Below are 21,719 nucleotides of genomic sequence, written 5' to 3'. Positions count from 1 at the left end.
TCATTCTCTTAACAATTTAGTAAAAGCCTTAGAAGAGTAATTTTTTAATTAGTAAAGGTTTAGGAATAATTAATTCAACCCCCCTTCTTAATTATTCTGAGGCCACTCGATCCAACAAGTGGTATCAGAGCAGGTTTCTTGTAGAAAGTCTAACAAATTCAAGATTAATGGCCTCTTTAGATTCTTTGTCTTTCAAAAGTATTTTCAGGAACAGGTTACTCAAAGATCATGATGAAGACCGAGTCAACTTGTGTCTCATGACAAAATCTGATGAGAATAACAAAGAAGATTTTGTAAGGAAGAAATAGTACATAGACAGTGGATGTTCCAAGCACATGATGGGTGATGTATCCAAATTCACAACTATTTCCCCCAAGAAAAGTGGACATGCTACATACGGAGACAACAACAAGGGTAAAATTATTGGAGTCGGTAAAATAGGTACGAGTTCTTCTACTCCTATTGAAAATGTGTTGCTTGTAGAAGGTTTGAAGCATAGTTTATTAAGTGTTAGTCAATTGTGTGATAAAGGATATAAAGTATCTTTTGATTCTGAAAAATGTGTTATTAAGCATGAGCATGACAAAGATATTGAACATATAGGTTTTAGAGAAAATAATGTTTACATGATTGATCTAAAACAAAAATCTGTAAATGATAGATGTTTTTTAAGTAAAGATTGTGATCCATGGTTATGGCATAAGAGAATTGCTCATATTAACATGGATCATCTAAATAGATTAATTTAAAAAGATCTAGTTATTGGATTGCCTAGATTAAAATTTGAAAAAGATAAGTTATGTGATGCATGCCAAAAAGGTTAACAAACAAAAGTATCCTTTAAATCTAAAAATATTGTTTCCACCACTCAACCATTGCAATTATTACACATGGATTTGTTTGGACCATCTAGGGTCATGAGTTTTGGTGGAAGTTACTATGTATTAGTAATTGTTGATGATTATTCTAGATATACTTGGACTTTATTTCTTACTCATGAGAATGATGCATTTCATGCATTTAGAAGACTTGCCAAAGTCATTCAAAACAAAAAGAATCTCAAAATTATCTCCATTAGAAGTGATCATGGAGGTGAATTTGAAAACAATGATTTTGAAATGTTTTGTGATGAGTATGGCATAGAACACAACTTTTCTGCACCAAGGACACCCCAACAAAATGAATTAGTAGAAAGAAAAAATAGAGCCCTAGAAGAAATTGCTAGAACTCTTTTAAATGACACACCTCTTCCAAAATACTTTTGGGCAGAAGTAGTTAACACTGCATGTTATATTATGAACAGAGCCTTAATTAGACCTATTCTTAAGAAAACCCCATATGAACTTTTCAACAATAGAAAACCAAACATTGCACATTTACATGTTTTTGGATGTAAATTTTTTGTTCTAAACAATGGTAAAGAAAGTCTAGGAAAGTTTGATGCCAAGGCAAATGAAGGTATCTTCCTTGGGTATTCCTTACATAGTAAAGCATTTAGAATATACAACAAAAGAACCATGACAATTGAGGAATCTATACATGTTACTTTTGATGAAACTAATATTTCCTCCCCAAGAAAGGAGTTTGTTGATGATATTGCAGATACTTTGGAAGATACTAAAAATAAAGAAAGAGAGATGATGAAGACAAGGATGATCAAGATGACACAACACAAGAAAATGATAATCTTCCTAAAGAATGGAAAACTTCAAGAAATCATCCTCTTGACAACATCATCGGTGATATCTCAAAAGGGGTAACAACTAGACACTCTCTTAAAGATTTATGCAATAATATGGCATTTGTTTCATTAATAGAACCTAAAAACTTTAAAGAAGCTATTATAGATGACCATTGGATAGTAGCTATGCAAGAAGAATTAAATCAATTTGAAAGAAATGATGTATGGGAATTTGTAGAAAAACCTTCAGATTATCCAATCATAGGAACTAAATGGGTATTTAGAAATAAATTGGATGAAAATGGTATAGTAATCAGGAATAAAGCTAGACTTGTAGCAAAAGGATATTACCAATAAGAAGGTATAGACTATGAAGAAACTTTTGCACCTATAGCTAGATTAGAAGCCATTAGGATGTTATTAGCATATGCATCTATTATGAATTTTAAACTATATCAAATGGATGTCAAAAGTGCTTTCTTAAATGGTCTAATTCAGGAGGAGGTATATGTGGAACAACCTCCTGGGTTTGAAGATTCACAAAAACTAGACCATGTCTATAGATTAAAGAAGGCACTTTATGGCCTAAAACAAGCACCTAGGGCTTGGTATGAAAGATTAAGTAAATTCCTATTAGAAAAGAATTTTACTAGAGGGAAAGTAGATACTACCTTATTCATAAAAAAGAAGGATAATGATATCTTGTTAGTACAAATTTATGTTGATGATATAATTTTTGGATCTACTAATGAATCTTTGTGCAAGGAGTTTTCTATTGATATGCAAAGTGAGTTTGAGATGTCCATGATGGGTGAGTTAAATTACTTTCTTGGACTACAAATCAAACAAACAAATGATGGGATCTTCGTCAATCAAGCAAAATATTGCAAAGAACTCATTAAGAGATTTGGAATGGAAAACTCAAAACACTTGGCTACCCCTATGAATACAAGTTGTTATCTTGACAAAGATGAATCCGGTCAACCTGTTGATCCAAAGCAATACAGAGGTATGATTGGATCTCTACTTTACTTATCTGCAAGTAGGCCAGACATTATGTTTAGTGTATGCATGCGTGCAAGATTTCAATCAGATCCAAAGTTTTCACATTTAATGGCAGTAAAAAGAGCTCTGAAAGAGGAGAGCACGAAAATTTGTGCTCTAAAAGAGCTCTGAAATCTGAAGTTTAATTTTCAAATGTTCAAAGTTTGAAACACACACACATAGTCTCTATTTATAGCCTAAGTGTCACACAAAATTGGAGGGAAATTTGAATTTCTATTCAAATTTCACTTGAATTTAAAATTGAATTTGTGGAGCCAAAATTTCACTAATTATGATTAGTGAATTTCAGATATGGTTCAGCCCACTAATCCAAGATCAAGTTCAAGATTCTCCACTAAGTGTGCTTAGGTGTCATGAGGCATGTAAAGCATGAAGGACATGCACAAAGTGTGACTATATGATGTGGCAATGGGGTGTAGCAAGCAAATGCTCACCTCCACCTCTAAAATTTAATTGGATTGGGCTTCTCCCAATTCAATTAAATTTATTTCTTAACACACACATCAAATATTCACTTAATGCATATGAAATTACAAAACTACCCCTAATACAAAAACTAGTCTAGGTGCCCTAAAATATAAGGGCTGGAAAATCCTACATTTCTAGGGTACCCTACCTACATTATGTAGCCCTAAATACAAGGCCCAAAATTAATGAAACCTTAATCTAATATGTACAAAGTTAAGTGGGCTCATACTTAGCCCATGGGCCCAAAATCTATCCTAAGGCTCATGAGAACCCTAGGGCCTTCTCTTGCATCTTTGGCCCAATCTTCTTGGAGTCTTCTATCCAATGCCCTTGGGGGGTAGGATTGCATCACGCACCCCGTAGTACAAAGTACATACTGCCATAGTTTATGCTATTTCTCGTGTCATATGAGGCATGAAACATGGGCACCATCAAGTGCAAAGACCATGGATGAATTAAAGATCCCAAGCATCCCCTTAGAGATGTTTAAACTCTTTAACCACTCTATTTTTCCCCCACCAGGAACATCCGACAAGGTCAATGCACCCCCCCAAGGACATACACAACATACGACGCATGAACGTGAGCACCATCAAGTACAAAGACCAGGATGAATTAAAGATCCTAAACATCCCCTCTGAGATGTTTAAACTCTTTAACCACTCTATTTTCCCCCACCAAGGACATCCGGCAAGGTCAATGCACCCCCCTACGAACATACACAACATCCAACATATGAAACATGGGCACCATCAAGTACAATGACCATGGATGAATTAAAGCTCCTAAGCATTCCCCTTAGAGATGCTTAAATTCTTTAACCACTCTAGTCTCCCACATAAGGGACATCCAACAAGGTCACTGCAGCCCCCCATGAACATATACAACATGCACATCTCAATGTATTTCCAACATCATCAACATTCCATTTCAATATCATTCTCAACATAAACATCATCTCATCTCAATGACGTTATCAACAACCACAACAACAATCTCATTTCATATTCACATAATCATCAATAATAACATCAATTCACGTTGACATGATCTTCATTAGCAACGTCATCTCAAATCAATATCATCATAAATATCAACATCACCACATTTCAATTAATGTCATCAATAGCAACATCAACAGTAAGTCACATTCCGCATATACATATATTTTTTTCATGCCTAAGATTCACACTTCACATGTCTTCAAACAACACAAGTCAAATAAGGACAATTATTTTATTCATCAACAATAGATTTATCACATCCCATTCGTCAAAAGCATTGTTTTCTAAAGAAAAACTCAGCATGCAACAGGGACAGGCATGTATTCCCTTAGTTAGGTTCCCTGACCCAAACTATGGTATCAAAAACGGTACATTTTATAATAAACTTCCCTCACCTATCTTGACCTCTCCGTCAGTTCCTCTTTGCATTAATCAAAGGTCTCTCTCTCGTTCACGCTCGTCAGTCTAAACGCAAGTCTCTATATGTCAAATTGATGGAAAATCAATATAGATTTCGAAATCAAGGTCAATGACAACATTCAGGGTCAAATACCCTTATCAAAATGTAAAGGGCTGAGGGGTATTTTGGATTCTACAAAAAGGAAACATTGTTTTGAAATTCCGATCAGGCCAATGTGACCGGGGTTCAGTGAATGCCACAAAAATAACCTCAATGTTATAAAAAGATAACTTTTACAATGTCTCATTCTCTAGGGTTTTTCAAAGGAAGTGTAAAAACACCCTAATACAGTACCCAACACACAAAGAGACACTAAGAGGAACTCAAACTAGCTAGGAGAAGGGTTTAGGAATGAAGATTACCTTAGAGAAGCTTTGAAACGGAGGATTGGGAAATTTTCTCCACTGAATCCTTGAGTAGGATTCTAAGGATTCCCCTCCAATTAAAGTGTTCCTCTTGGTGTGGGGGTTCAACGGAACCAGTGGTCTTGGGTGATGAAAAATGAGGTTTTAGGGTTTAGGTGGCGTTTTGGAGAAGAGTAGAGTGAAAAATCTTGTTTTTCACACTGAGGACATATATATAACCTGCAAATCATGCTTAGCATACCTCTGGGCGCTCAGTGCCATTCCCTCTCTATTGGAATTGGGCTTAGCGCATCTCTGGGCGCTCAGCGCCTTTCCCACTCTGTTGGAATTGGGCTTAGCGCGCCATTAGCGCTTACCGAGAGGCTAAATGTTGTTATTTTCAAAATCCCAACAGTTAGACTATGGAGATATGTCTTAGGAAGCTTCGTACAAAATTTGAAGATGATCCAACGGTTAACGAATATGGGATTGTGATTTTACTGAACTAGGTTTAGGCAAAAATCTAAAATCTCATAATTTCAACTTTGCTCAACAAAACTCCACATAACTCAACATCCACATCAAGAAATTCACACATGACTAACTCAATTCATATCTCAAATCATTCAAGTCAAACATATATTTAAACAACAAGCTAAACACAATCAAACATCGATTTATAATTAATAACATTTCAGGGTGTTACACAATGCATCACTATAAGAGGAAAACTCAAGATGAGGCTTCATTGTCATCAAGTGAGTCGGAGACCCATCATGACCACAGATCGACCTCCACTCCTTATGGCTCACATAGACCCGGGTATAGGGCCTAGTATCTCAATGTGTGTGCAAGGTGTAGGTGTCATGTGTTTGTAGAAAAAAGTATTTCTAACTATGAATGTAATCGATAGATAAACATACACTAAACACAACAACATAGCAAAGGTTATATAAAAATATGGACAACGCAAAAGATAAAAGGGAAAAGGGAAAATAAATAAAGAAGAAGTCACGATAAAAACATTGCATACTAAATGAACAGCCTAACTCTCTAACACGTCCCCAATGGAGTCACCAACTGTCGCAACCTACCCTTCGGTAGGGGCACGAAAAGACCTCTTGGATGGGCCACGGGGTTTGTCTCCAAGGGAGAAAATGAGCGGAGTAGCCACCAACATTTATTCGAGGAAAATGCTAGAAAAACCAAAAATACGAAAGTCTACAGATTTTTAAAGTGAGGGTTCGGGAGTCATTTACGCACGGGGAAGGTATTAGCACCCCACGCACCCGTCACAAGGGACGGCAGCCTCTAATCAAGTGTGCAAATCATGACTTCAATATTATTTATTTTCCCTTTTTATATCTTTTTACCTTTTTGGGGTCGACAAGGGTGTTTCCCTCGCTCCTACATATCCTCGGGTACAATGAGGAAATCAGACTTACGTAGTTCATTAAGTCTAAAATTTTGTGGTTTACATTATTTTTATCTTTTTTGAAAGATTGATTTTAACCTAACAAAAGTCGTTTTAAGGTGTTGGACCTTTGAAACGATCTTTTGATTTTTGAAAAGAGGAGAGAGTCGTTAAGGCGTTTGACCTTGAAACGACCTCTTGATTTTTGAAAGGAGAGAATCATTAAGGCGTTGGATCTTGAAAGGAGAGAATCGTTAAGGCGTTGGACCTTTGAATGATCTCTTGATTTTTTTTATGAAATGAAGAAGTTTATGAGTTGGTTTTATTTGGTTTTGGCTCACTAATCTTCAATCCCTTTTTTAAGATAACTTACGGTGTTAATGACCGGTTAAAACTTATTTTACATTGATGAAAAGAGTTTACGACACAAAATATCAGTCAAAATTTATTTAAATAGCGATTAAGTGAGATTACAATGCAAATGATCGGTTGAATTTTATTTTAACGGTGATTAAATGAGATTATAGTATGAACGATCAGTCGAAACTTGCTTTGAACAAAGAAAAAGATCACCAATGATCGAAGAAGGAGATGAAGATGCACAAACAATAAAGGGGACCCCTAAGGATCCATAAATTAAGTTCAAATCCTTAAAGCAAGCACTAACCGGACGAAGAACAAAAAACGAAGAACGGATGAAGAACGAACGAAGAACGACCGAAGAACGAACGACGAACGGTGTAGGAATCGATCACGGATGCGATTCGAAAGCGTTTCGGCCTTGTTTTCTCTTCTTTCTTCTTCCTTTCTCTTCTTTATTCTTCTTTCTGGACCTCAGGGAACTCAGGGACCCTTTACTTCAGCCTTCCCATGCCTATTTATAGAAAAACAAGGCATTTGGGATGAAGGTAGCTCGCCCAGGCAAGCTGATAACTTCATCCTGAAGTAACCCTGCTCACCCAGGCGAGCTGGTTACTTCATCATGAAGTTGTCTAGGTGATTCAAGGGCTGAAAAATGCCCTAAAATTGACCCTTTTGCCCTCTTTTTGAGTATTTGGCACATTTTCTTCCGAAACGTCACAAAACCCTACAGATTGCGCGAAAATTAGTGTTAAGCAGCTCAAGTCGGCTGGCAAGAATCCAAATGTTGGCAAACGATCGTCCCCGGATGAAATTAGGGTATGACACATTCCATCCCTATTCCTCCTATGTCTATGTCTTCTACCTTCTTCATAGCCATCATCACTTCCTTGAGAAGAATGAGGTGACCTATATGATGCCTCCTCCTTTCTATGTCTTCCATTCTCCCACTCAACTCTTTAGTGCTTCTGCTAAGTATAAACCACTACAATTATGCAAAACAAATGAAAGTATTAAAATACAACAATAAGCACACACTAGGAGAGAGGGCTATTAAATTTTGACTGTAATTTTTTAAAACTTTTTTTACACTTGGGTCCTCAGATTTTTTGATATTTTCATTTTGACCCCAAAATATTTTTGCTTTTTCCACTTTGGTCTCTTATATTTTTCTCTTTTAGGACCAGAAACTTTTTTATATTTGCAAAAACTCCGCAACACTCTCCAACAGAATTTTTTTTGGATCAAACTCATAATTTTTTCTGCAATGCTATGAATGTCATTAAGAACATGAAGAACAACCCAAACTCAGATTATGACCAAATCAACTCCAAATTCAACAAAAAGATAGGGAAATCAAAGGCACATGCAAGATTAACTCAAAAACACACAAGAAACACATAAACAAACATGAATTAAATGAAAATAAGTTTCTCATTTTTTCCGAAAAACTCAAAAACGAAAATGATAGAATTGCACCTAATTGATGGATGTAATTTTGAACTGCTTTTCAGATTCAAGCTCTTATTACCACGTGATGCAATCCAAGCCATGGACGCTTGGTTCGGATTGTTCTGGATGCAAATTCAACAATCACCATTGTTGACCTTTCAAGAAATCGAGAACAGAAAAACAGAAAATATGGATAAGATGAAGAAGATGAACAGAATGAGGCCACGATCCACGAAGAATTAATAAGCTGAAGGAGGATTCGCCACAAAGGAATAGCTTCCTTGATAAGAATCAATTTGGTTTTTAGTCAAAAACCAAAGAAGAGGCTAAGCTCTCTCCAAGCACAAGCTTAATTTCAATTATGTCAAAAGTTCCTACAATTAAGAGTTAATGAGTATTTATAGAACTAGCTTAAGAGGATAACTAAGCCTCTAATAAGGCCTATTTACATCAAGCTCAAGCCCATACACAAATATACAAGAATTAGGAATTTTTGTAAATTCAGGCTGAAGGTGTGTGCTAAACCCAATTTCTCCTCGGGTTGGAATTTGGCTAAGCCAGACAACTCGCGCTAAGCCCACTGAAGGTGTGCGCTAAGCCAAACAACTCGCGCTAAGCCTGACAGCCTGCGCTAAGCCTAGGCGTGTTGTTCATCAATCTTCAACGTGCTCCAATTCAGCTTCTTGTGATTTTTCTCTTTCCATTCCTTTGATGAGTAATCCATCCTTGATCCTCTTGGCCATCTCTTCTTGTAGAAGCTTGACTCTAGACCTTGTCATTGGCCCCTTCTATTCATGAAGTGTTTCTAGGTCCTTGTGCTCTTTGGATAGCCCTCTATCATATACCAATAAATCTACAAAATCAAGAACTCTCACACCAGCACAAAGTATATGGCATAATGATTGTTGGACAAGTGGCCTCAGATATCTTAAGAAGGGGGGGTTGAATTAAGATATTACAAATTATTTCCCCAATTAAAAATTCTATTTAACTTTCTATTCAAGTTATTAATTCCCTTAATAATGAATTTATTAAATGTTGATTCAAATAGAACAATTTGAATATGAATATAAAAAAATAATCAATGAAGGATTTTAAGGGAAGAGAAAGTGCAGACTCAGATTTATACTGGTTCGGCCACACCCTTGTGCCTACGTCCAGTCCCCAAGCAACCAGCTTGAGAGTTCCACTATCTTGTAAATTCCTTTTACAAGTTCTAAACACACAAGGACAATCCTTCCTTTGTGTTTAGAATTCTTTCACAACAAGAGACCCTAGGTCTCTTAATCCCTTTTCAGAATAAAGAAGAAGAGAAGAATAAATCTCTCTTGAAAGAGATAGATTGAACAATTTGAGCACTCAAATAATTCCTTATTGAATCACAAGTGTTTTGGCCAAGGAATTTTAAGAGGATAAAGCGATTTTACTTTTTAAGAGGATAAGACCTTTTTGTTCTAAAAAACTCTTAGCAAATTCGTGTCTCAAGTCACATATATATAGGCCTTTGATAGCCATTCAAGAACCAAATGAAAAGATGTGACAATTGAGAATATTTTCTGTAATCGATTACAAGCTTTAAAATTTGAATTAAAAACGTTCAGTAACTGCTGGTAATCGATTACCAAATATGTGTAATCGATTACACAGTGCAAATTTTGAATTCAAATTTTAATAGTTGTTGTAAATCAGTTTTGGCCACTGGTAATCGATTACATCCTCTGGTAATCGATTACCAGAGAGTAAATCTCTTGAAAAAGACTTTTTTTGACTTAAATTTCTTGGCCAAACCTTTTGCTACTTCAATTGGAATTCCCTTCCTATTTAATGTAATCTTCCTAAGACTCTAGAGACTATCTTGATCATCCATCTTGAATATCTTTGATTTCTTTGTCTTGAATAAAACTTTGAGAAACATGTAATCCTTTGGCATCATCAAAACATCAGCTTGATCCTTTGTCTACAATCTCCCCCTTTTTTATGATGACAATCCTAAAATCAAGACAAGCTATATACAAGATGATAGCACGTTCACACAGTCCTTACTCCCCCTATCTTTTGGCATGTATGCCTAACTTTAATGATTTTAATTGATTTCTAACCCAAGTTCTCTCTCAAGTTTTCTCCCCCTTTGGCAACATCAAAAAGAACTAAGCAACACTATCAATATCCAAACAGAGCCAAACATTAAACCAAAATAAATCCATACATTGTCATAATCAACCAAAACAAAAGTCAAGAAATATAATTAATGGTGCAAAATAACGAGAACTAGAGCAACAAAAAGCCAAATACACGGCGATAAAACAAAGTACTAATAATACTTAATCACTAATAATACTTAGTCATAATAATAACAAATAACTAAGAGGATGATGGAGGCGGTGGGGGTGGATCAAAGCAAGTACGGATGAAGGAGACATCTTCTTCAACTTTGGTGATCCTTGATTCCATGGCATCGAACCGCATGTTGACTTGCAATTCCATGGAATCAAACTTGTCCCCAACAAAAGTCTGAAGCCATCGAACTTGTCCAAAAGCTTTCGAAGAAGAGAGGAACTATCTTCAGTTGGTAGGTTGCCTTCATCATCAGCGGGTTGAGCACCCTTTTTGACCCAAGAGCCATCATGCTCTTTGCGGTAACCAAAAGAAGCAATCACAACAGCACCAATTAAAAAAGATCTCTTGATTGGAACATAAGGTTCAGAATCAAGAGGAATTTGAAAATGGCTAAAAAAGAGAGTAACAAGGTGTGGATATGGCAAAGGAGCATTTAATCACAATGCCTTATGCATGCGATATCTAACTAAGTGTGCCCAGTCAAGTTGACGCCCGGTATGAAAGGCCCACATGATAACAATATCTTCCTCAGAAACCTGGGCAAGGTTGGAAGATCGTGGAAGCAAAATCTGCACAATAAGATAATGAAGGATGCGGCTTTCAAAAGCCAATGAACCGGCAAGAAGGCGTTCGGTCATATCTGTGACATCCTAGAAATTCTACCTGGAATTTTTGTAAATGGTGCATTTTGAATGATTATATATATAAGTATTATTCAGTGTATATGCATATATGTTCCTCATAGAAGTAGGAATAGTGGGGGCAAGATATGCGGGTTAGGCTAATTAAGGAAGAGAAATCCATAACTGGAAGGTTATAGGTTAATTCTCAATTAATTAGTCTAAAAATCATCGTTTTGCGTGCGACTTAAAATTTAACAAAACCAACCTCTGAACCACGCTCGGGGTTTTATTCTGAGCGTTTTGATATATATATTGCCTACTTTCGAAAACTGGCCCCGACGGGCACAGAGAAACGCGAGGGATTGGAACCAGAGGAATGACACGCAAACTGAGGAAGGATTTTGGCATTTCAAAAGGTCAGATTTTTCTCTTCATGTGGCAGAGCATGAGTCACATCAAGAGAAAAAGTGGGCCCTTTTGCTCCACTCAAATGGAGACATGTGGCATAGCTTAAAATAAAATAATAGAAAAGAGAAAAAGCCTTTTTAAACCAAAAAGCAACTCTCTCTCTTTTCACTCAGCCCACATTTCAGAAGCTTTCTCCCTCTCCCTCACGTTGCTTTTTCTTTCTTCTTCATCCTCCATTGAAACTCCAACAAAGCTCCAACCTTTGGTGCCCATTTCTGCTCCAAATCGCGAAAGGAAGGCATTTTTGGAGTCGTGAAGCGCATCTCTACGTGTGGGACCTCGAAATTTCATGTTTGGGTAGACTTCTTTCTCACTTGATTTTCGTGGGTATGGGGCTTTGGGAGATATGATGGGCAGTTTTGCTTGGTTAATGCTTTGTGTTAGTGCTTAGCTTTACTTAGTTTTAAAAGATTGGCTAAAATTTTGTTAAAACATAAGCACTTAGACAATGAAGGAAAGCTGGAGTTGCTGCACATGATGTCTAACATTATGTCAAGGAATGCTGCACAATGCACAAGGCAAAATAAAATGTCAAATGAAGAATTGAAGCTGCAGGATCCACGATGTCGGATACAATGTCCAGGACATCCTGCCCGAAAATACTGGACACATAAATCTGTTATATCTTTAACAGATTAATGTGCAGTTAGCAACAGATTAGGCGCTATAATCTTTATGAACGAATTAAAAGATAATTAAAGTTTGAATTACAAACTTGAATAGTTTCGTTCAGGGATTAGAGATTGAAGATAAAAACTAAAAGATAAAACTTTATCTTTTAGATCTTTAAGTGCAGATTTTCAGGAGAATGATAGATCTTATCCAGCGCAAGTCGTTGCAGCCCAGATACGTACACTGCTATATAAACATGAAGGCTGCACGGGTTTTCCACCAAGTCAGAGATTGAAGAGTTATTTTGTGAGTTTTGTGACTTGAGTGTTTTGTGAGCCACCTTGATGTTACCCTAACATCAAGTGTTGGACCTGAGTGTGTAGAGTTGATCTCTATTGTTCAGAGAGCAATCTCTGGTGTGTCTTTGATTTGTTTGTAAACACGGGTGAGTGATTGAGAGGGAGTGAGAGGGGTTCTCTTATCTAAGAGTGGCTCTTAGGTAGAAGTTGCACGGGTAGTGGTTAGGTGAGAAGGTTGTATACAGTGGCTGTTAGATCTTCGAACTAATACTATTTTAGTGGATTTCCTCCCTGGCTTGGTAGCCCCCAGATGTAGGTGACGTTGCACCGAACTGGGTTAACAATTCTCTTGTGTTATTTACTTGTTTAATCTGTTCATACGGTCATATACAATCTGCATGTTCTGAAGTGCGATGTCGTGACATCCTGTACGACATCTGTCCCCAGTATCAGAATTTCACTTTGTGATAGTTATTTGTGAAGAGATTTGACGAAAGCATGCTAAACTTGTTATGTTTGAGTGAGTTAAGCTTACCCATTCAGTTTTAGGGTTTTTATGATGATGCTTTTGATGTTGGTGTGCTGAAATTGCTTATGGAAAACTGCTAGGGATGAAGGGTAGAGTTAACCTAGGGTTAGAAAGTGAGAATATGGTGTTATGAGTGGAAAAAGAGTGAGTTTTTTTTAGAGTTGGAAGGCCAAATCTGGATTTAGTGGTATTTGGAGGTTAAAGTGAGTTAATCCTAGTTTGAAATGTCATTTAGGACTTATGAGGAAGCTTGGGCTGTGCAAGAGAGAAAAACAAATGACCAAAGTGAACAAAGAGCCATTTCTAGGGTAAAATTGGGTGTTGAGGAGTCAAATTTTGATTCGGTGGAATTTTAGGTGTAAATCCAGTTTGAGCAAGTTTAAATTGATGTTATAGACTTGTGTGAGGTGAGAGTTTGCTCCAAATTTACCCCATTCTCAATTTCACTTCTCAAACCTTGAAAATCCATTAAATTGAGGGGTTTTGGATACCTAGATTTTGTGTTGCTTTGGTCTTAAGCTTGTCCTTGGTTTAGACATGATTGGTACATGATTTGGGACTTGTAGGATTCAATTTGGGCAAAATTGGATGAGGGAAAGAGTGGTTTTCGAAATCTGCACTTTATGCAGAATTTTGCTGTTGGAATGTGCAGCAGAATTTTGTATAAGTGCAGAAAAATGCTTGTGTATGGCTGGTTGTGAAAAGGGTAGTACATGTGAGGTTCTGGACATTTTCTAGAAGATCCCAACGGTCAAAATGTAGACTTATGTACTAGAGACTTCCAGTAAAATTTTGGAGTCGATCCAACGGTTAACGAACTGGAACAAAGAGCATGTTACTGGGGTAATTGAATGTGAAAAGTTGTGATGTTGGTTTGTGTTTTGGGCAGAGTTTTCTGCCTTTGCCCTGTTTTCTTGGCTGTGTTAGTTTGTGATGATTGAATGTGGAATTACTTGGATGTTGTGGAAGCTTGGGAGGATTGATGGGGACCCGGTGTTGAGAGGAACGAGGATAAGGGCTACGTGGGAGTACGTGAGCTCAGTTGGAGGTGGGCAACAGGGGATGGTGGATTATACGTGATTTGTGGATGTGGAGAATCGTTTTGCACCATCGCCCGACCGCCACTTAGTACCACATGTGATGGATACCCCATAATCCTACAAGCTTGAAATGAGGAAGTGTGGAAGGGTGAGACTTCCTTCTTTTATTGTTGACCACAGAGTGGTACCTGGAGATATGTCGTGGGGGTCAGGAGACCTTGGGGACGTCAGGTGGGGTGCTATTGCCCAAAACCAAGCTTGACCAATCCCGACCCAACCCGGGCATAGTCAGTCAGTGAAAACTTGTGATGTACCTAAGCAGGCGAGCTCCTGGCAGTCAACAGATAAAAGGAACTAAGACCACATAGCAAGGAGGCTTGTGTGGTGGCTGGCCAGCTGTGAACTTTGATTGATATATGGGATATGGCCTCTGGTAATCGATTACCACGGGGTGTAATCGATTACAAGGCTTAAAAATGAAGACAGGAGACTAAGATGGTCTCTGGTAATCGATTACCAAGGGGTGTAATCGATTACCAGGCTTGAAAACGAGGTCAGGAAGCTAGGAAGGCTTCTGGTAATCAATTACCAAGGGGTGTAATCGATTACCAGGCTTAGAAATGAAGGCAGCATGTTGTGGAGGCCTCTGGTAATCGATTACCAGGCTGTGTAATCGATTACACAGAGGAACATGCCACTGGTAATCGATTACCAATTATGTGTAATCGATTACACAGTGCATTTTTGCAGGTTTCATGTCCTGAGGCTGTGTAATTCGAGTTTAGCCTCTGGTAATCGATTACCAAGGCTGTGTAATCGATTACCAGAGATGAAAAGCCTAAAGATACCCCTTTTACTTGCATGTAGTGGTTATGATACGCATTGTTTTGCGGCGTAGTTAGATTCTCGTGAAAGAGTCTACCCCTTTCTTTTCTTTCTTGTAGATCGTGATGGCGGCGCAGCTAATCCATGATCGAGTGGAGATGGAGTGCCTAGAGGGAGCTTGGGAGACCCTCGAAGGCAACACGAGGTGCCAATTTCGGGGCACGACTACTTCATTGGTGCATCCAGATGAACCCGCGCGCACGCTTCAGCGTACTGTGGAGTGGATACTACCCACGCCTACCCCATACCGTCTAGTGGAGCCAGTCCAAGTGATTGAGGTAACGTCATCCGAGAAAGACCCTAAGGAGGATCTCGAGGAGCTACCTCTTGAGCCTGCTGTGGATGCTCTTGACTTTCTAGAGGGTGATGAGGACCCACTCCCTGAGGTGGATTCTCCCGAGGACGTCATGTCGGCATCCGAGGCAGACTCTACGGAGGATAGTGGCCCTGAAGAGATGGCGATCAGTGGAGGCTCTTCATCATAGCAGGCAGTTCTATGGACTAGTTTTATATACTTTTTGAGAGTGGGTGTATCTAGGACTGACTGTTAGGTTTACTCTTTTGTTTTTGTACGGGTAGACCTATTGTATAGGAATTTGATGATTGTATACATGTGGCTGAAGCCGCCACTGTGGACACCTTTGCTCTGGATGACACTATGTATTTTGTAAAACTCCCATATTTTGGACAGCTATTAAATGATGAATGTACTTATGTTTAACCTTGTTATTTGAAAAGAAAGCATTAGCAAACTTTATTTACAAAAGAGTTTACCGACCGTATTTTATTTTATTATTTTCACGTGACGACCTAAAGTAATGGTTGGTATACTCTTCCTTTTGAAACAGCAAAATAGTTTAGAGATTACGAGAGGTAAGAAAGATATGAGTCCGAATAGAGTTGTGAACTGGCCATTCAGGACTCTATAGTGAGGATTTTCCTTCTGAATCTAATTATTGTGAAAAGAGAAAGAAATGAAAAAGAAAAAGAAGAAAAAAAAATTTACCATGGTTTGTTATTTAAATCATTACTATTAAACCAATCATTATTTTGGGGACGCCACAATATCCGCATGGTTTGTGCAAACCAACTGGCGGGCATCATGTGCAGAGAAATCAAATTTCCAATCGTCATTCACTGTACCTTCAAATGGTACACCGTCACTGGACAATTGGGTTAAGTCATGGAAAAGGGATTGGTCAATGACCATTTTTATCCCAAAAACCTCAGAAATCAAAGTGTTGTCCTGAATTTCAAGATTGCAATAAAAGGCTTTAACCAATTCAGGATAAACAGGCAATTGTAATGACATGAAAGGTATCAGACCTAAATTCTGAAATGCTTGAATGCAATCAAAGGTTTCGGCAGAAAAGAATTCCATATCAATGAACTTAGGGTCGATAATGGAACGAGATGAGAAAATATTTGAATACCGTTTCTGCTGTTCTTCGGAAGAAAACAATGTGGAAGAGGATAAGGAGGGTGGAATTGGTGTTGTGGATGCGCTGGTGGCTCCGGAACGATGAGCTCTTGAAGCCGAAGCGGAGGCGGATGAACCCTTACGTTTCTTTGATGATTCTGCCATATGATGGAGTTTTTGCAGATTTCAATCGGTGAAATCAAAAGAAAATTGAAAAAGAAGAAGATTGCAAGTTACGGGAGTCGATTTGATGAAGAAATGAGTAAGATAGGAAGGTTTGAAGGTTTGGGAATGGAGGAACATCGCAAGGGGGAAGAGGCTGCGCAGGGGTTTCTGAAAAATGTGGTATTTATAGACCAGGACGCATTGTAATCGATTACAAGTAATGGTAATCGATTACAGTGGGAGGCAGACTACTGGTAATCGATTACATGAAGACTGTAATCGATTACAGGCCATCTGTTCTAGTGTAATCGATTACAGTATTCATGTAATCGATTACCAGAACAAAACAATAGCCTTTTCCTAAAAGAAAACTTATTTCTAAGTCTAAAAACTTATCCTATCTTAAGAGTTAATTATACTAACAAGAAAAGTAAACTAAATTAAACAAAAACAAGTGTCATACTTAATCAAAACACAATCAGTCAATCATAAACTTTACCTATCCAAATCACTAAGGTCTAAAAGTCCTAATTCTCTTCTTATTGAAAAGAATATATCCTTTGGGAGAGGTTTTGTAAAGATATCAGCAAGCTGATTCTTTGTATCAACAAACTCTAGCAAACAATCTCCCTTTAGAACATGGTCTCTTAGAAAATGGTGCCTAATTTCTATATGTTTCGTTCTAGAATGTTGTACAGGGTTTTTGGATAGATTTATGGCACTAGTGTTATCACACCTAATAGGTATTCGATCAAGAAGGATACCATAATCAGATAATTGTTGCTTCATCCATAAAATCTGTGCACAACAACTGCCGGCAGAGATATATTCTGCTTCAGCAGTGGATAAAGCAACATTGTTTTGTTTCTTACTATGCCATGAGACAAGAGCGGATCCAATGAATTGACAAGTTCCACTTGTGCTTTTTCTATCAGTTTTAGATCCGGCAAAGTCAGAATCAGAATATCTTATTAAGTTACATGTTGAGTTCTTAGGATACCATAATCCTAAATTCATTGTACCTAATAAATATCTCATGATTCTCTTAACTGCACTCAAATGTGATTGTTTGGGGTTGGATTGAAACCTAGCACACATGCATACACTAAACATAATATCAGGTCTACTAGCAGATAAATAAAGAAGAGATCCGATCATACCTCGATACTGTTTCATGTCTATAGACTGACCGGATTCATCTTTATCTAAGTAACAGCTAGTGCTCATCGGTGTAGCCATGTGTTTTGCACTTTCCATCCCAAATCTTTTGATCAATTCATTGCAGTACTTGGCTTGATAGATGAATATACCTTCTTGAGTTTGCTTGATTTGTAATCCCAGGAAGTACTTTAGTTCTCCCATCATTGACATTTCAAATTCACTTTGCATATCAAGGGAAAACTCCTTGCACAATGAATCATTAGTAGATCCAAAAATTATATCATCAACATATATTTGAACCAACAAAATATCATTATGCTTTCTCTTTATGAACAATGTGGTATCCACTTTTCCTCTAGAAAATTCTTTTTCTAGGAGAAAATTACTTAAACGTTCATACCACGCCCTAGGGGATTGTTTCAAACCATAAAGAGCCTTTTGCAATTTATAAACATGACTTGGTTTATCCGGGATTTCAAAACCTGGGGGTTGTTCAACATATACTTCTTCTTGAATTAAGCCATTTAGAAAAGCACTTTTAACATCCATTTGATAGAGCTTAAAATTCATTATGGATGCATATGCTAAGAGCATTCTAATGGCTTCTAATGTTGCAACTGGAGCATATGTTTCTTCATAGTCTATTCCCTCTTCTTGATTATACCCTTTTGCTACTAACCAAGACTTATTTCTAATAATTATTTCATGTTCATCCAATTTATTTCTAAAAACCCATTTTTTTCCTATGACAGGATAATTTTCAGGTTTTTCTACTAGTTTCCACACATTGTTTCTTTCAAATTGATTCAGTTCTTCTTGCATGGCAATGATCCAGTTATCATCTACTATGGCTTCTTTTATATTTTTAGGTTCAATCATAGATACAAAAGCCATATTATTGCATAAATCTTTAAGAGAATGTCTAGTTGTTACCCCTTTTGATATATCACCAATAATGTTGTCGAGGGGATGATCTCTTGAGGCTTTCCATTCTCTTGGAAGTTCATTATTTGCTCTAACTCCATTATCTTGAGAATATCCAAGGAAAATACCTTCATCTGACTTAGCATCAAATTTTCCTAAGTTATCTTTTCCATTATTCAATACAAAACATTTACAACCAAAGATATGAAGATGTGAGATGTTTGGTTTTCTGCCATTGAACAATTCACATGTAGTTTTCTTTAAAATGGGTCTTATTAAAGCCCTATTTAAAATGTAGCATGCAGTGTTAACGGCTTCAGCCCAAAAATATTTTGGAAGAGGAGTATCATTTAATAAAGTTCTAGCAATCTCTTCCAAAGATCTATTTTTCCTTTCAACAACACCATTTTGTTGAGGGGTTCTTGGTGCAGAAACGTTATGCTCAATCCCATATTTATCACAAAAAAGTTCAAATTCTTTATTTTCAAACTCACCCCCATGATCACTCCTAATAGATATAATCTTGAGATTTTTCTTATTTTGAATGATTTTTGCAAGTTTTCTAAATGCTTGAAATGCATCATTCTTATGAGTGATAAAAAGAGTCCATGTGTATCTAGAATAATCATCAATTATAACAAGAGCATAGTAACTTCCTCCAAAACTCATGATTCTGGAAGGACCAAACAAATCCATATGTAGTAATTGTAAGGGTTGAGTAGTTGAAACAATGTTTTTAGATTTGAAAGAAACTCTAGTTTGTTTTCCCTTTTGACATGCATCACATAGCCTATCTTTTTCAAATCTTAGTTTTGGCAAACCAACAACTAAATCTTTTTGATATTAATCTATTTAAGTGTTCCATGTTTATATGTGCAATCCGTTTATGCCACAACCATGGATCATCATCTTTACTAAGAAAACATAGATTATTATCTAGTTTTTGACTTAAGTCTATCATGTAAACATTGTTGACTCTAAACCCTATATGCTTTATATTCGTATCATGTTTATGTTCAATGACACACTTTTGAGAATCAAATGATACCAGATAGCCTTTGTCACATAATTGACTCACACTAAGCAGACTATGTTTAAGACCTTCAACAAGTAGAACATTTTCAATGGAGGTTGAAGAATTTGTACCTATTTTTCCAACTCCAAGAATTCTACCTTTGTTGTTGTCACCATAAGTAACATGTCCGCTTTTCTTGGGAGAGATATGTGTGAATTTTGATTCGTCTCCCGTCATATGTTTTGAGCATCTGCTATCTATGTACCACTTTTTCCTCAAGGGTTCCTATAAAATCAAGGTTGTAACTTAGGTACCCAAACTTTATTGGGTCCTTGTGTGTTAGTATGAATAACAGATCCTTTTGGGACCCAAATCATTTTAATATTGTTACAATTTCTTCTAAAATAGCATGTAGATGTGCCATGCCCTTTTCTTCCATAGTAAAAACATGTGATAGAACTAGAATTATATTTTTGTGTGGAAGTAGAGAAGTTTTTATGAAATTTTTGTTGTTTTTCAGATTTATATCCTAGTCCAGCCTTATTGGAGGCATGTCTTTGTTTTCCTAATATGACATCTAAATTATTTTTACTATAAGAAAATTTTGCAAGTGAGTTTTTCAACTCTTTAATTTATTTTTCATACTTTTCACAACAACTACAAGAATCTGACATTTTCTTGTCAGAAATAGTAGAGATATGAGCTTTTTCATTTGGTTTAGAAATTGAGACATCATTTCTAAGATGATCTAATTCTTTGTTTAATTTTGAAATTTCATTTTCTAAATTTGAAATTGTTTTCTTTGAAGTTGAAACTAACTTTGCAAGTTTAATTGACTCTTTATGCAGATCAGCAAATGCATCTTGCAATTCATCAAAAGAAATAGATAAGTTGTTTGAAGATGTTACCTCTTCATCACTTTCATAACTTTTAGCCATAAGGCAGAGGTTTATCTCTTCATTTTCTGAATCTTTAGAAGATTCTATATCGTTTTCATCCCATGTAATGTATGTTTTCTTCAATTTCTTTTCATTAATATTTTTCTTTTCAGACTTCTCCATCTTTTTCTTGAAGATGGGACAATCAACCCTCAGATGTCCAGGTTGATTGCACTCAAAGCATTTTAGAGTAGAGGATGAAGTTTCTGTCCTTCTTTTAGATTTAAAATTGGGTCGCTTTTGATTTCCTCTGACTCTCAGGAACTTGTTGAATCTTTTTACAAAAAGACTAATATCTTCATCATTATCCAAGTCAATTGAATCTTCTTTATCATTATCTTCTTGGATTGCAGATGAGGCTTTAAGAGCGATTCCCTTCTTCTTCTTATCAGTTTCTTCATGTTGATTTAATCTCAATAATTCCATTTCATGCTCCTGCAATTTTCCAAATAACGTAGCAAGAGACATACTAGACAAATCTTGAGATTCTGTGACGGCTGTTACCTCTGATTGCCATTCTCTATTAAGACATCTTAAAACTTTATTTACTAGATCTTCATTTTGAAAAAAATTTCCTAGAGATGCAAGATGATTAACTATGTGTGTGAACCTCTTTTGCATGTCTTGTATACTTTCATTTACATTCATCCTAAACAGTTCATATTCACGAGTTAAAGTGTTTATCCTAGATCTTTTAACATCTGTTGTGCCTTCATGTGTTACTTGTAGTGTATCCCACATATCCTTAGCACATTTACAATTTGAAACCCTAAAGTATTCATCTATTCCTAGGGCAGATGTAATAATATTTTTGGCCTTTAAATTATATTGTACTAATCTTCTTTCTTCCTCAGTCCAATCTGCTCTAGGTTTTTCTATTGTTGCACTTCCGGCCATTATAGAGGGAACATAAGGTCCTTGTTCTATGGCTTCCCAAATATTTAAATCTATTGCCTCTATAAAGATTTGCATGCGGGTTTTCCAGTAGTGGTAACCCACTCCATTAAAGATGGGAGGTCTATTTATAGAATTTCCCTCGGGAAACAAGTAGTTTG

Source organism: Glycine max, chromosome 15, assembly GCF_000004515.6.
Source record: "Glycine max cultivar Williams 82 chromosome 15, Glycine_max_v4.0, whole genome shotgun sequence".
Classification (NCBI taxonomy): Eukaryota; Viridiplantae; Streptophyta; class Magnoliopsida; order Fabales; family Fabaceae; genus Glycine; species Glycine max.
The sequence above is the reverse complement of the archived record's forward strand: the minus strand, read 5'-3'. Positions refer to the sequence as shown.